The sequence below is a fragment of the Oncorhynchus gorbuscha genome, linkage group LG15 (assembly GCF_021184085.1).
Source record: "Oncorhynchus gorbuscha isolate QuinsamMale2020 ecotype Even-year linkage group LG15, OgorEven_v1.0, whole genome shotgun sequence".
NCBI lineage: Eukaryota > Metazoa > Chordata > Actinopteri > Salmoniformes > Salmonidae > Oncorhynchus > Oncorhynchus gorbuscha.
In genome coordinates, this window is record NC_060187.1 from 80,098,471 (window position 1) to 80,116,921 (window position 18,451).

At 48.1% G+C, this 18,451-nt stretch overlaps 1 pseudogene; it reads right to left on the minus strand.

Moving 5' to 3' along the window:
- The window catches only part of LOC123998175, an 87,749-nt pseudogene that overhangs the window by 33,431 nt on the left and 35,867 nt on the right, over positions 1-18,451 (minus strand).

Genomic DNA, 18,451 nt, shown 5'->3' on the forward strand with positions numbered 1-18,451 from the left:
TAAAGGGGAAGATGCTCCTGCTCAGTGTGTGAGTGACCGGTGATCTCGATGAGGAAGATGTAAAGGGCTGCAGGTCCAGGGAAGTCGATGAAGCTCCACTCGATGCCCTCCCTCTGGTACTCCTCCTGCTCCAGGATGAACATGATGTGAAACAGCTCCAGTGTCTCGGGGGAGGGATGATACACAGCTGCTCAAATGAGTTCAACTGTGGAGGGAGGAGGGATGATAAAGAAAGGAAGATGAAAGAGAGAGAGTTCCAGTGTAAGGAGGAGAGAGGATGAAAAGAAAGGGGGAAGATGATAAAGAGTTCCAGTGTAAGAGGAGGAGGGATGAGGGGAAAGAAGGGGAAGAGAGAAAAGTTCCAGGTAAGGGAGAGGGAAGAGAAGGGGAAGAGATAAAGGTCAGATATTAAGGGAATCTGAGAAAAGACTGCAAACAGGATTTGAAAGAAAGATGTAAACACACACCAGTGTAAGGGAGGAGGGATGATAAAGAGACAAGACAAACACGTTCCAGTGTAATGGAGGAGGGATGATAAAGAGAGGAAGATGTAAACACGTTCCAGTGTAAGGGATGAGGGATGATAAAGAGAGCAAGACACAAACACGTTCCAGTGTAAGGGAGGAGGGATGATAAAGAGAGGAAGATGTAAACCGTTCCAGTGTAATGGAGGAGGGATGATAAAGAGAGGAAGATGTTAACACACCGTTCCACAGGGACACACAGAGAGGAAGATGTTAAACCGTTCCAGTGAGGGAGGGATGATAAAGAGAGGAAGATGTTACAACAGACACACTCAGACACACTCAGACACACTCAGTACTCAGGGAGGAGGGATGATAAAGAGAGGAAGGGAGAGATGGATGGATGGTTAGACACACACTTCCCAGACAGTGGATGATGAAACACACACACTCAGACACACTCACTCACTTACTCGACATACTCTTGTCACACTTTGTCGAGGTTTGAAGAATTCAGACACACTCAGACACACCCCTGCTCAGCAGACAGCTTATCCACAAATGAACGATCTGTCACACACGTGGAAACCAACACACACTCATCCAACTAGGGCCACACCAGACTCACACACACTCAGACATACTCACACACACTGAGACACACTCACAGACACACACACTCACATACACACACACACTCACAGGGACACTAGGGAGACACAGAGACAGAGAGGGAAGAACACCTGCAGACTGATAATTCACTTCACAACTAACATGACACACACTCACAGGTTGAGACACACACTCACACACTCAGACACATGCACACGGACACACGGTCTCTCGACACACAGGACACAGGTCCAGGCCACACACACGATGAACACACCACACACATGCCCTCACCACACACACCTCCTGCTCCAGGATGAACATGGTGTGATTGAACAGCTGCTGCAGCTTCACACACACAGTTGATACACAGCTGCTCAAATGAGTTCAACTGTGGAGGGAGGAGGAGACACACACACACACACACACACACACAGACACACAGTGACACACTCAGACAGACTCACACACACACACTCAGACAGAGAACACACTGAGACACACTGAGGGACACACACTCAGACACACACACTCACTCACTTACTCAGACATACTCACAGATACACTCACAGACACAACACACACTCAGACACGCTCACAGACACACAGAGGGGACAAGAGACAGGGACAGACACACACTCAGGGAAGACACACTCAGACAGATATTATTACTCAGACATACTCACAGATACACTCACAGATACACACACACACTCAGACAGCTCACACACACACTCAGACACACACAGACACACAGACACACACACACACACACACACACACACACACACACACACACACACACACACACACACACACACACACACACACACACACACACACACACACACACACACACACACACTCACACTCACAGACACACTTACAGACACACAAACACACTCAGACAGACACACACACACTCAGACATACTCACACACACTGAGACACACTCACAGACACACACACTCACAGACACACACACACTCACAGACACACTCACAGAGACACACACACACAGACACACTCACAGACACACACAGGCAGACACACAAACACACTCAGACAGACTCACACACACTGAGACACACTCACAGACACACACTCAGACACACTCACAGACACACAGACACACACACTCAGACACACAGACACACTCAGACACACTCAGACACACACACATCAGACACACTCAGACACACTCAGACACAGACACAGACACACACACACACACACACACACACACACACACACACACACACACACACACACACACACACACACACACTCAGGCAGACTCACACACACTCAGACAGACACACACACACTGAGACACACACACAGACACACACTCAGACACACACACACACAGACACACTCACAGACACACACAGACACACAAACACACTCAGACAGACACACACACTGAGACACACTCACACACACTGAGACACACTCACAGACACACACACTCACACACACACACACTCACAGACACACACACAGAGACACACACACACAGACACACTCACAGACACACTCACACACACACACACACACACACACACACACACACACACACTCAGACACACACACTCAGACACACACTCACACACACACACACTCAGACACACTCACAGACACACAGACACACACACACACACACACACACACACACACACACACACACACACACACACACACACACACACACACACACACACACACACACACACACACACACACACAGACAGACTCACACACACTGAGACACACACACTCAGACACACTCAGACACACACACTCACACACTTACTCAGACATACACACAGATACACTCACAGACACACACACACACTCAGACACTTCACAGACACTCACAGACAGACACACACACACACTCAGACACATTCACAGAAACACACACACTCAGACACACTCACTCACTTACTCAGACATACTCACAGACACACTCACAGATACACACACACACACACACACACTCACAGACACACACACACACACACACACACAGACACACACACACACACACACACACACACACACACACACACACACACACACACACACACACACACACACACACACACACACACACAGACAGACTCACAGAGACACACACACACAGACACACTCACAGACACACTCACAGACACACAAACACACTCAGACAGACTCACACACACTGAGACACACTCACAGACACACACACTCACAGACACACACACACACACAGACACACACACAGACACACACACACACAGACACACTCAGACACACACTCACAGACACACAAACACACTCAGACAGACTCACAGACACTGAGAGACACAGACACACACACTCACAGACACACACACACACAGACACACAGACACACACACTCAGACACACACACACACACACTCAGACACACACTCACAGACACACACACACTCAGACACACACACACACACACACACACACACACACACACACACACACACACACACACACACACACACACACACACACACACACACACACACACACACACACACACACACACACACACACACACACACACACACTCAGACAGACTCACACACACACACTCAGACAGACTCACACACACTGAGACACACTCACAGACACACACTCAGACACACACACTCACTCACTTACTCAGACATACTCACAGATACACTCACACACTCAGACACACACACACACAGACACTCACAGACACACACACTCGGACACACTCAGACACATTCACAGAAACACACACACTCAGACACACTCACAGACACACACACTCAGACACACACACTCAGACACACTCACTTACTCAGACATACTCACAGATACACTCACAGATACACACACACACTCAGACACACTCACACAGACACACTCAGACACACTCAGACACACTCAGACACACTCAGACACACACAGACACACTCACACACACACACACACACACACACACACACACACACACACACACACACACACACACACACACACACACACACACACACACACACACACACACACACACACACACTCACAGACACACTTACAGACACACAAACACACTCAGACAGACTCACACACACTCAGACATACTCACACACACTGAGACACACTCACAGACACACACACTCACAGACACACACACACTCACAGACACACTCACAGAGACACACACACACAGACACACTCACAGACACACTCACAGACACACAAACACACTCAGACAGACTCACACACACTGAGACACACTCACAGACACACACACTCACAGACACACACACTCACAGACACACAGACACACACACTCAGACACACACACACACTCAGACACACACTCACAGACACACACACACTCAGACACACTCACAGACACAGACACAGACACAGACACACACACACACACACACACACACACACACACACACACACACACACACACACACACACACACACACACACACACACACACACACACACACACACACACACACACACACACACACACACACACACACACACAGAGACACACACACACACACAGACACACTCACAGACACACTTACAGACACACAAACACACTCAGACAGACTCACACACACTCAGACATACTCACACACACTGAGACACACTCACAGACACACACACTCACAGACACACACACACTCACAGACACACTCACAGAGACACACACACACAGACACACTCACAGACACACAAACACACTCACAGACTCACACACACACACACACACAGACTCACACACTCACAGACACACACACTCAGACACACACACAGACACACACTCACAGACACACACACACACACTCAGACACACTCACAGACACACACACACAGACACACACACACACACACACACACACACACACACACACACACACACACACACACACACACACACACACACACACACACACACACACACACACACACACACACACACACTCACACACACTTACAGACACACAAACACACTCAGACACACTCACACACACACAGACATACACACACAGACACACAGACACACAGACACACTCACAGAGACACACACACACACACACTCAGACACACACACAGACACACACTCACACACACAGACACACACAGACACACACACACACACACACACACACACACACACACACACACACACACACACACACACACACACACACACACACACACACACACACACACACACACACACACACACACACACACACACACACACACACACACACACACACACATTTACATTTTACATTTAAGTCATTTAGCAGACGCTCTTATCCAGAGCGACTTACAAATTGGTGCATTCACCTTATGACATCCAGTGGAACAGTCACTTTACAATAGTGCATCTAAATCTTAAAGGGGGGGGGTGAGAGGGAATACTTATCCTATCCTAGGTATTCCTTAAAGAGGTGGGGTTTCAGGTGTCTCCGGAAGGTGGTGATTGACTCCGCTGTCCTGGCGTCGTGAGGGAGTTTGTTCCACCATTGGGGGGCCAGAGCAGCGAACAGTTTTGACTGGGCTGAGCGGGAGCTGTACTTCCTCAGTGGTAGGGAGGCGAGCAGGCCAGAGGTGGATGAACGCAGTGCCCTTGTTTGGGTGTAGGGCCTGATCAGAGCCTGGAGGTACTGAGGTGCCGTTCCCCTCACAGCTCCGTAGGCAAGCACCATGGTCTTGTAGCGGATGCGAGCTTCAACTGGAAGCCAGTGGAGAGAACGGAGGAGCGGGGTGACGTGAGAGAACTTGGGAAGGTTGAACACCAGACGGGCTGCGGCGTTCTGGATGAGTTGAAGGGGTTTAATGGCACAGGCAGGGAGCCCAGCCAACAGCGAGTTGCAGTAATCCAGACGGGAGATGACAAGTGCCTGGAATAGGACCTGCGCCGCTTCCTGTGTGAGGCAGGGTCATACTCTGCGGATGTTGTAGAACATGAACCTACAGGAACGGGCCACCGCCTTGATGTTGGTTGAGAACGACAGGGTGTTGTCCAGGATCTCACACACACACACACACACACACACACACACACACACACACACACACACACACACACACACACACACACACACACACACACACACACACACACACACACACACACACACACACACACACACACACACACACACACAATCAGACACACTCACAGACACACACTCAGACACACTCACGGGACACACACTCAGACACACTCACAGACACACACAGACACACACAGACACACACAGACACACACACACACACACACTCAGACACACTCACAGACACACACAGACACACACACACACACTCAGACACACTCACGGACACACTCACAGACACACACAGACACACACAGACACACACACAGATTCACACACACCTGAAAGATCTCAAAGCCTGCTATGTCCAGTATGCCTATGAAAGAGGCTCCCTGTCTCTGTCTACGGTCCAGCGCCCGGTTGATCCTGTGGACCAGCCAACGGAACAGACGCTCATATGTAGCTTTGGCCAACGCCTCCACAGCAAAGTCAGCCTAGAGAGAGAGAGAGAGAGAGAGAGAGAGGAGAGAGAGAAGGGAGAGAGAATAGAGTGAGAGGAGAGAAAAGAGAGAGAAGAGTGAGCGAGAAGAGAAAATAGAGAACAGATAGAGGAGAGAAAAGCGAGAGAAGAGAGAGAAGAGAGTGATAGAGATAAGTTAGAGAGAAGAGAGAGAGAAGAGTGAGAGAGAAGAGAGAGAGAAGAGAGAAGAGAGAGTGAAGAGAGAGAGAAGAGTGAGAAAAGAGCGAGAGCATTATTAATTTAGAGATTTTAAGAAACCAGCATGTGCTTCTTACACCAATTGTATGTACAGTGGGGCAAAAAAGTATTTAGTCAGACACCAATTGTGCAAGTTCTCCCACTTAAAAAGATGAGAGAGGCCTGGAATTTTCATCATAGGTAGACTTCAACTATGACAGACAAAATGAGAGACAAAAATCCAGAAAATCACATTGTAGGATTTTTAATGAATTTATTTGCAAATTATGGTGGAAAATAAGTATTTGGTCAATAACAAAAGTTTATCTCAATACTTTGTTATTATACCCTTTGTTGGCAATGACAGAGGTCAAACGTTTTCTGTAAGTCTTCATGAGGTTTTCACACACTGTTGCTGGTATTTTGACCCATTCCTCCATGCAGATCTCCTTTAGAACAGTGATGTTTTGGGGCTGTTGCTGGGCAACACAGACTTTCAACTCCCTCCAAAGATTTTCTATGGGGTTGAGATCTGGAGACTGGCTAGGCCACTCCAGGACCTTGAAATGCTTCTTACGAAGCCACTCATTCGTTGCCCGGGCGGTGTGTTTGGGATCATTGTCATGCTGAAAGACCCAGCCACGCTCCTCCACTCTCTCCACTGGCTTCCAGTTGAAGCTCGCATCCGCTACAAGACCATGGTGCTTGCCTACGGAGCTGTGAGGGGAACGGCACCTCAGTACCTCCAGGCTCTGATCAGGCCCTACACCCAAATAAGGGCACTGCGTTCATCCACCTCTGGCCTGCTCGCCTCCCTACCACTGAGGAAGTACAGTTCCCGCTCAGCCCAGTCAAAACTGTTCGCTGCTCTGGCTCCCCAATGGTGGAACAAACTCCCTCACGACGCCAGGACAGCGGAATCAATCACCACCTTCCGGAGACACCTGAAACCCCACCTCTTTAAGGAATACCTAGGATAGGATAAAGTAATCCTTCTCACCCCCCCCCTTAAAATATGTAGATGCACTATTGTAAAGTGGCTGTTCCACTGGATGTCATAAGGTGAATGCACCAATTTGTAAGTCGCTCTGGATAAGAGCGTCTGCTAAATGACTTAAATGTAAATGTAAATGTTTAATCTTCAATGCCCTTGCTGATGGAAGGAGGTTTTCACTCAAAATCTCACGATACATGACCCCATTCATTCTTTCCTTTACACGGATCAGTCGTCTTGGTCCCTTTGCAGAAAAACAGCTCCAAAGCATGATGTTTCCACCCCCATGCTTCACAGTAGGTATGGTGTTCTTTGGATGCAACTCAGCATTCTTTGTCCTCCAAACACGACGAGTTGAGTTTTTACCAAAAAGTTATATTTTGGTTTCATCTGACCATATGACATTCTCCCAATCTTCTTCTGGATCATCTAAATGCTCTCTAGCAAACTTCAGACGGGCCTGGACATGTACTGGCTTAAGCAGGGGGACACGTCTGGCACTGCAGGATTTGAGTCCCTGGCGGCGTAGTGTGTTACTGATGGTAGGCTTTGTTACTTTGGTCCTAGCTCTCTGCAGGTCATTCACTAGGTCCCCCCATGTGGTTCTGGGATTTTTGCTCATCGTTCTTGTGATCATTTTGACCCCACGGGATGAGATCTTGCGTGGAGCCCCAGATCGAGGGAGATTATCAGTGGTCTTGTATGTCTTCCATTTCCTAATAATTGCTCCCACAGTTGATTTCTTCAAACCAAGCTGCTTACCTATTGCAGATTCAGTCTTCCCAGCCTGGTGCAGGTCTACAATTTTGTTTCTGGTGTCCTTTGACAGCTCTTTGGTCTTGGCCATAGTGGAGTTTGGAGTGTGACTATTTGAGGTTGTGGACAGGTGTGTCTTTTATACTGATAACAAGTTCAAACAGGTGCCATTAATGCAGGTAACGAGTGGAGGACAGAGGAGCCTCTTAAAGAAGAAGTTACAGGTCTGTGAGAGCCAGAAATCTTGCTTGTTTGTATGTGACCAAATACTTATTTTCCACCATAATTTTCAAATAAATTCATTAAAAATCCTACAATGTGATTTTCTGGATTTTTTCCCCTCATTTTGTCTGTCATAGTTGAAGTGTACCTATGATGAAAATTACAGGCCTCTCTCATCTTTTTAAGTGGGTGAACTTGCACAATTGGCGGCTAACTAAATACTTTTTTGCCCCACTGTATGTGTGTGTATTTTCTCTTTTATTAGGATCCACATCAGCTGCTTCTAACACAGCAGCTGTTCCTCCTGGGGTCCAGACAAAATGTTAAACATGACATGATACAAAACATTAACAGACAAAAACAACTCAGGGACATAACTACATACATTTAAAATAAGAAGACACACGTTGATACACTTAGACTACAGTATATTACTGTAGACAACAACACAAACATTATCTTATCTCCTAATCCTTCCTTCTATGTTACAGTCACACTGTCATGACTTCCACCGAAGTCAGTTCCTCTCCCTGTTCTGGCGGCATTCGGCGGTTGACGTCACCGGTCTTCTAGTCACCGGTCTTCGATCCACCTTTCATTTTCCATTTGTTTTGTCTTGTTTTCCCACACACCTGGTTTATATTCCCTCATTACTTGTCATGTATTTAACCCTCAGTTCCCCCCATGTCTGTGTGTGAAATTGTTTGTTGTGAAGTGCTTGTGTATCTGACGGGTTATCTTGTTGTTCTGGATGCCGTTGGTTCTGTATATTAAACTGTTCCGGTTATTACCCAGTTCTGCTCTCCTGCGCCTGAATTCCCTGCAGACAGTCACTCACCCATTACACACCACCCACAGCGGGGTCTCTGTATGGTGAAGGGTAACTTGGTGGAGTCCCATACATCAGTTCTGTCCAGCTAAAACGTCAACTACAGTTTTCTCCTCAGCACTCTTGAATCTCTTGAACTTCATCATCATATGGAGCACGACCAAAGTCCTTATTCTACTGCGGCTTAGTTTACAATTGCTTTCTCTAAGCAGGTACTGTTATCCTAATGCCAAGGGCACATCTTGTCCTTAACTCAAACACCAGATGTGCTCGGGAGGGAGAGGACTGGATACAACAAGCTATTTAGGTCAGAAAGGGGAGAGGCGCTGTGCTGTGATGTGATGTGATGTTTTATTTATTTTTTAAGCTAATTTTTCAGCAAGCTTGAGTGATTTGATATGGCAGGGAGTTCCATGCATCCATGGTGCTATATATTACTGTGTGTTGCTTTGAATTCATTTTGTCTTTAGAGACTGTGAGGAGGCCGCCTGTGGCCTGTCTTGTGGGGTACGTCTGTCTGTCAGAGCTGTGTTAGTTGATGGAATAGACAGTTTGTAGTTTTTAACACATTAATATTTCTTACAAAACACAAGAAGCGACGCAGTCAATCTCTGCTCTAAGCCAGAAGAGGTCAACAAGCATTTAGTTGACATGAACTCTCTGTGAACACGGCAGGGCAAAACGTGCTGTTTTGTTCTGATATGCCCTCTTTACAGCCCCTGACCCGATCACCTGGAAGTAGTCAGGACATGATAAAACTTCAGCTTCTTTCTTCAAGTGTGGTGTTAAGAATGCTGAGCATCTCTTCATCACAGACAAACCTCTCCCCATCTTTCCAACAACTGAATTGTCATGCCCTGGCCTTAGTTATCTTTGTTTTCTTTATTATTTTGGTTAGGTCAGGGTGTGACATGGGGGATTTATGTGCTTTGTCTTGTCTAGGGTTTTTTGTATGTTTATGGGGCTGTTTCCTTTCTAGGTAGTTTTGTATGTTTATGGGGCTGTTTCCTTTCTAGGTAGTTTTGTATGTTTATGGGGCTGTTTCCTTTCTAGGTAGTTTTGTATGTTTATGGGGCTGTTTCCTTTCTAGGTAGTTTTGTATGTTTATGGGGCTGTTTCCTTTCTAGGTAGTTTTTTGTATGTATGTTTATGGGGCTGTTTCCTTTTATGTTTATGGGGCTGTTTCCTTTCTAGGTAGTTTTGTATGTTTATGGGGCTGTTTCCTTTCTAGGTAGTTTGGTATGTTTATGGGGCTGTTTCCTTTCTAGGTAGTTTTGTATGTTTATGGGGCTGTTACCTGTCTAGGTAAATTGTATGTCAATGGTTGCCAAGATTGGTTCTCAATTAGAGGCAGCTGTCTATCGTTGTCTCTGATTGGGAACCATATTTAGGCAGCCATATTCTTTGGGTATTTTGTGGGTGATTGTTTCCTGTGACTGTTTTCGGGTTTTCACGTTTTGTAGTTTGTTCATGTTTGAGTTTTCTTATTAAAATACCATGAACTATAACAACGCTGCGTTTTGGTCCGCCTCTCATTCCCAGGAAGAAAGCTGTGACATGAATCAATATGCCTTGACCATGACAACTTACAGTCTAAGGTGACACCAAGAAGTTTAGTCTCTTCAACTTGCTCAAAAGCTACATTATTCATTACCAAATTCAGCTGAGGTTTATAGCTCATTGAGTGATTTGTACCAACTACTATGCCATTAGTCTTAGATATTGTCACGTATGCTCCCTCTCCAGGCTCTAGGTCATCAGGCTGCTGATTATCCCACACACCTGTCACCATCGTCAATCGCACCTGCACCTCATCAGACTCACCTGTGCTCCATCACCTCCCTGATTACCTCCCCTATATCTGTCTCTCCCATTGGTTCCTTACCCAGGTGTTATTGTTTCTGTTTCATGTCTGTACGTTGTTCGTGTTTCTTGTTGTGTTTATTGATTAAATCACTCACTCCATGAACTTGCTTCCCGACTCTCAGCGCACATCGTTACAGATGTGCTCAGGACTAGTGTATTAATGTGTGTGTGTCTCACCTGTTCTTTGGTCTGGGCCTTCTGAACGTACTCGCGTCCTACTTTGATTCTGGGGGTGAGGATGGCCCGGGAGAATTCCAGCACGCTGATGCCCAGCAGGTGGCTCAGTTTCTGGGCAGCCGTGTCGTCTGGCATGGAGCACTGGTCCTGGTTCTTCTCCTTAGTGAACGAGATGTTCCCAAACTGGAGCACTGCAGAGATCACCTTCAACATGGCTAACAGGAGGGAGAAAGACAGACCGAAAGAGAGGGATGGAGAGGAGGGGAGGGAGACAGACAGACAGACAGAGAGGGATGGCGAGGAGGGGAGGGAGACAGATAGACAGACAGACAGACAGGCCGAAAGAGAGGGATGGAGAGGAGGGGAGGGAGACAGACAGACAGACATAAAGAGAGGGATGGAGAGGAGGGGAGGCAGACAGACAGACAGACAGAAAGAGAGGGATGGAGAGACAGACAGACAGACAGACAGACAGACAGACAGACAGACAGACAGACAGACAGACAGAAAGAAAGAGAGGGATGGAGGGGAGGGAGACAGACAGACAGACAGACAGGCAGAAAGAGAGGGATAGAGAGGAGGGGAGGGAGACAGACAGACAGGCAGAAAGAGAGGGATGGAGAGGAGGGGAGGGAGACAGACAGACAGACAGAAAGAGAGGGATGGAGACAGACAGACAGGCAGAAAGAGAGGGATGGAGAGGAGGGGAGGGAGACAGACAGACAGACATAAAGAGAGGGATGGAGAGGAGGGGAGGAGACAGACAGACAGACAGAAAGAGGGAGAAGGATGGAGACAGACAGACAGACAGACAGACAGACAGACAGACAGACAGACAGACAGACAGACAGACAGACAGAAGAGAGGGATGGAGGGGAGGGAGACAGACAGACAGACAGAGAGGGATAGAGAGGAGGGGGGAGACAGACAGACAGGCAGAAAGAGAGAGGCAGAGGGGGAGAGAGACAGACAAGCACAAAGAGAGGGATGGAGACAGACAGACAGGCAGAAAGAGAGGGATGGAGAGGAGATGAGGGGAGGGGAGGGAGACAGACAGAGGCAGAAAGAAAGAAAGAAAGAAAGAAAGAGACAGACAGACAGGCAGGTCAGGAGGGAGGGAGGAGAAGACAGAGACAGACAGACAGACAGGCAGAAAGAGAGGGATGGAGAGGGGAGGGGAGGAGACAGACAGACAGACAGGCAGAAGAGAATGATGGGAGGTCAGGGAGGGAGGGGGAGAGACAGACAGACAAGAGAGGGATGGAGAGGAGGGAGGGAGACAGACAGACAGACAGGAAAGAGAGGGATGGAGAGGAGGGAGGGAGGGGACAGACAGACAGACACAGACAGACAGACAGACAGACAGACAGACAGACAGACAGACAGACAGAAAGAGAGGGATGGAGAGGAGGAGACAGACAGACAGACAGACAGACAGACAGACAGATGGACAGACAGACAGACAGACAGACAGACAGACAGAAAGAGAGGGAAGAGAGGATGGAGGGAGGGGGAGACAGACAGACAGACAGGCAGAAAGAGACAGGGATAGAGAGGGATGGAGAGGAGGGGAGGGAGACAGACAGACAGGCAGAAAGAGAGGGATGGGAGGGAGGAGAGACAGACAGACAGAGAGGGAGGGAGACAGACAGACAGGCAGAAAGAGAGGGATGGAGAGGAGACAGACAGACAGACACAAAGAGAGGGATGGAGACAGACAGACAGGCAGAAAGAGGGATGGAGGAGGGGAGACAGACAGACAGGAGAGGGATGGAGACAGGACAGGCAGAAAAGATGGAGGGAGGGGAGGGACAGAGGCCAGACATAAAGAGAGGGATGGAGAGAGGGAGACAGACAGACAGACAGGCAGAAAGACAGACAGACAGACAGACAGACAGACAGACAGACAGACAGACAGACAGACAGAAGAAGACAGACAGACAGACAGACAGACAGACAGACAGAAAGAGAGGGATGGAGGAGAGACAGACAGACAAGCAGAAAGAGAGGGATGGAGAGGAGGGGAGGGAGACAGACAGACAGGCAGAAAGAGAGGGATGAGGGGAGGGAGACAGACAAGCACAAAGAGAGGGAAGGACAGGATGGAGGGAGGACAGAGTCAGAAAGAAAGAAAGAAAGGAGAAAGGAGAAAGGAGGATGGAGAGACAGACAGACAGACAGAAAGAGAGGGATGGAGAGGAGGAGAGGGAGACAGACAGACAGACAGGCAGAAAGAGAGGGATGGAGAGGAGGGGAGGGGAGGGAGACAGACAGACAGGCAGAAAGAGAATGATGGAGAGGAGGTCAGGGAGGGAGGGAGGGAGACAGACAGGCAGAAAGAGAGGGATGGAGAGGAGGGGAGGGAGACAGACAGACAGGCAGAAAGAGAGGGATGGAGAGGAGGGGAGGGAGACAGACAGACAGGCAGAAAGAAAGAAGGAACGAGAGGGATGGAGAGAAAATATAGTTTTTTACTTCCATGTTCTGAGGAAAGCTCTGTCCCCCCTCCCCTCCATTCCTCTCTCGCTTACACAGAGACTCCTCTGGTGTGAATCCCATGATGGTCATAGAGTCCATAGTCTGGGTGAAGTTGTCAGCATCACTCTGGCCTGGAACAGGTATAGCACCTCCACTCAGAAACCTGTACTGGTCAGCACTACCAAGGAGAAGGTCTGCTACAGACAGAGAGGAAGAGAGGAAACAGATAGAGAGAGAGGGAAACAGAGAGACAGGGAAACAGAGAGAGTGAAACAGAGAGAGACAGGGAAACAAAGGGAGAGAGGGAAACAGAGAGAGAGAGAAACAGGGAAACAGAGAGACAGGGAAACAAAGGGAGAGAGGGAAACAGAGAGAGAGAGGGAAACAGAGAGTCAGGGAAACAGAGAGAGAGAGGGAAACAGAGAGAGAGAAACACAGAGAGAGGATAATAATCAGTAAAAGGATGTCATAAGGTGAATGCACCAATTTGTAAGTCGCTCTGGATAAGAGCGTCTGCTAAATGACTTAAATGTAATGTAAATGTAAAAAACAGATCTATTCACCAGATCTATCTATTCACCAGATCTATCTATTCACCAGATCTATCTATTCACCAGATCTACCTATTCACCAGATCTATCTATTCACCAGATCTATCTATTCACCAGATCTATCTATTCACCAGATCTACCTATATAGCAGATCTATCTATTCACCAGATCTATCTATTCACCAGATCTATCTATTCACCAGATCTATCTATTCACCAGATCTACCTATATAGCAGATCTATCTATTCACCAGATCTATCTATTCACCAGATCTATCTATTCACCAGATCTACCTATATAGCAGATCTATCTATTCACCAGATCTATCTATTCACCAGATCTACCTATTCACCAGATCTACCTATTCACCAGATCTATCTATTCACCAGATCTACCTATATAGCAGATCTATCTATTCACCAGATCTATCTATTCACCAGATCTACCTATATAGCAGATCTATCTATTCACCAGATCTATCTATTCACCAGATCTACCTATATAGCAGATCTATCTATTCACCAGATCTACCTATTCAGCAGATCTATCTATTCACCAGATCTATCTATTCACCAGATCTACCTATTCACCAGATCTACCTATTCAACTCATCCCCTTTCTCCCCTCCCTCTCCTACCCTCTCTTTCTCCCCTCCCACTCCTACCCTCTCTTTCTCCCCTCCCTCTCTTTCTCCTCTCTTTCTCCTCTCCCTCTCCTACCCTCTCTTTCTCCTCTCCCTCTCCTACCCTCTCTTTCTCCTCTCCCTCTCCTATCCTCTCTTTCTCCTACACTCTCTTTCTCCTCTCCCTCTCCTACCCTCTCTTTCTCCTCTCCCTCTCCTACCCTCTCTTTCTCCCCTCCCTCTCCTATCCTCTCCCTCTCCTACCCTCTCTTTCTCCTCTCCCTCTCCTCTCCCTCTCCTACTCTCTTTCTCCTCTCCCTCTCCTACCCTCTCTTTCTCCTCTCCCTCTCTTTCTCCTCTCTTTCTCCTCTCCCTCTCCTACACTCTCTTTCTCCTCTCCCTCTCCTACACTCTCTTTCTCCTCTCCCTCTCCTACACTCTTTCTCCCCTCCCTCTCCTACACTCTCTTTCTCCTCTCCCTCTCCTACACCCTCTTTGTCCTCTCCCTCTCCTACACCCTCTTTGTCCTCTCCCTCTCCTACCCTCTCTTTCTCCTCTCCCTCTCCTATCCTCTCTTTCTCCTCTCCCTCTCCTACCCTCTCTTTCTCCTCTCCCTCTCCTACACTCTCTTTCTCCTCTCCCGCTCCTACCCTCTCTTTGTCCTTTCCCTCTCCTACCCTCTCTTTCTCCTCTCCCTCTCCTATCCTCTCTTTCTCCTCTCCCTCTCCTACCCTCTCTTTCTCCTCTCCCTCTCCTACACTCTCTTTCTCCTCTCCCTCTCCTACCCTCTCTTTCTCCTCTCCCTCTCCTATCCTCTCTTTCTCCTCTCCCTCTCCTACCCTCTCTTTCTCCTCTCCCTCTCCCACACTCTTTCTCCTCTCCCTCTCCTACACTCTCTTTCTCCTCTCCCTCTCCTACACTCTCTTTCTCCTCTCCCTCTCCTACACACTCTTTCTCCTCTCCCTCTCCTACACTCTTTCTCCTCTCCCTCTCCTACCCTCTCTTTCTCCTCTCCCTCTCCTATCCTCTCTTTCTCCTCTCTCTCTCCTACCCTCTCTTTCTCCTCTCCCTCTCCTACACTCTCTTTCTCCTCTCCCGCTCCTACCCTCTCTTTGTCCTTTCCCTCTCCTACCCTCTCTTTCTCCTCTCCCTCTCCTATCCTCTCTTTCTCCTCTCCCTCTCCTACCCTCTCTTTCTCCTCTCCCTCTCCTACACTCTCTTTCTCCTCTCCCTCTCCTACCCTCTCTTTCTCCTCTCCCTCTCCTATCCTCTCTTTCTCCTCTCCCTCTCCTACCCTCTCTTTCTCCTCTCCCTCTCCTACACTCTTTCTCCTCTCCCTCTCCTACACTCTCTTTCTCCTCTCCCTCTCCTACACTCTCTTTCTCCTCTCCCTCTCCTACACTCTTTCTCCTCTCCCTCTCCTACACTCTTTCTCCTCTCCCTCCTACACTCTCTTTCTCCTCTCCCTCTCCTACACTCTCTTTCTCCTCTCCCTCTCCTACCCTCTCTTTCTCCTCTCCCTCTCCTACACTCTTTCTCCTCTCCCTCTCCTACACTCTTTCTCCTCTCCCTCACTCTCTTTCTCCTCTCCCTCTCCTACACTCTCTTTCTCCTCTCCCTCTCCTACACCCTCTTTGTCCCCTCCCCCTCTCTCACCTCTGGTGGTCTCTGGAGCTCCACACATGAGTTGGTAGAAGATGTGAAAGGTCCTTTCATCTTTGGCCTGGCGGATCGCCCTCGACTTCTCCAGCAGGTCTGAGGTCAGGAGTAAAGGAAGGGTTCAATAGCCCCAGACACTAACCTAAGGGCAGTTTTGCATCCCCTGCTTCCCTGAGCTCACCCCTGTGTGTAGGGCAACTTCTACCTGATGACAGATTAGCAGTGACCCAACAGTGAGCATACTAATGAATTACAACAGTAATATTTAGGTTGGGACTCGAAACAGAGTCTGACTGCAGAGGAAGGATACAGGTCTCAATGTTGGCACCGACAATATATCCAGCCACGTCAAAGTTAATACGGATGAATTTGCCCTGAGAGACAAGAGGGGAAGAAATGTGTCAGTTGATGATTAACATGTTGTAACGGCCCTGGGTTTATAAGCGAGGAAATCAACTCTGCCGCTCGAGCATGCTTTTGCTGCACAGTCGATAGCGCGCCGAAGCCCCGGGCTCGACCTGCCTGTTTCATTACAATATTAATGAAAAAATGATACAAACTCAACAACAAACACAGTAAATAAAAATACAGCCAATTAAAAACATACTGTAGATCTTATCTGGGATCAATCTAGATATTAATACATTCTTACAAATCTGGAGGAGTTGTCGTTCTTGACAGTCTTGGCATTTCCGAAGGCCTCCAGGATGGGGTTGGCCTGTAGCAGCTGTCTCTCTAGCTCCCCCTGGAGGACAGGACAGGCACCGCATCAACACTGGGACATGCATCACAAAGCAACTCCACCAGCCAAAACACTGTTCCCCCAATCCCAGTACAAAAGAGGGGAGACCAGACTCATCAGCCAGTAAACAAGGCAGTAACCCAGTGGTCTCAACAATATAGTCTGTAATAGCATCTCAACAGGATGAGCCCAGAGTAATCTAGAGATAAATAGCTTTTCATGTGTTCTCTAACAGACATTTAAAAGCGCCAGGTAAAGCACGCCAGCCAAGCAGCACTCAAAGCTACAAACAGCAAGAGGCCAGGGCTTTGCATGGGAACAAAGCTCAGACTGCCAACAATGCACATACTACTAGACAAAGCACCAAGTGCACACAGAACAACACACGCACATAAAAAGCACGCACACACACCAGCAGGTGTGTATGGAGACTCCTGGACAGCCAGAATGTATGCTTAACTATTCTACATGGTAAATGCCTGGTGTATTTGGGCATCATTCACAGGTGTGACCACCAGAATGGAAGCATTGAGCTCATTCACTGTAAAGGGAGGATGAGGAGGGAGGTCTATAGCCCGGTCTGAGAACAACCTCTAGCCCCTACCCCTTCAGTGCTAGCAGATCAGAAAAGACTGGATAGGTGTAATCACTAAGGTGATGGCTCTATCTAAGGGTCCAAAGGGTTTAGG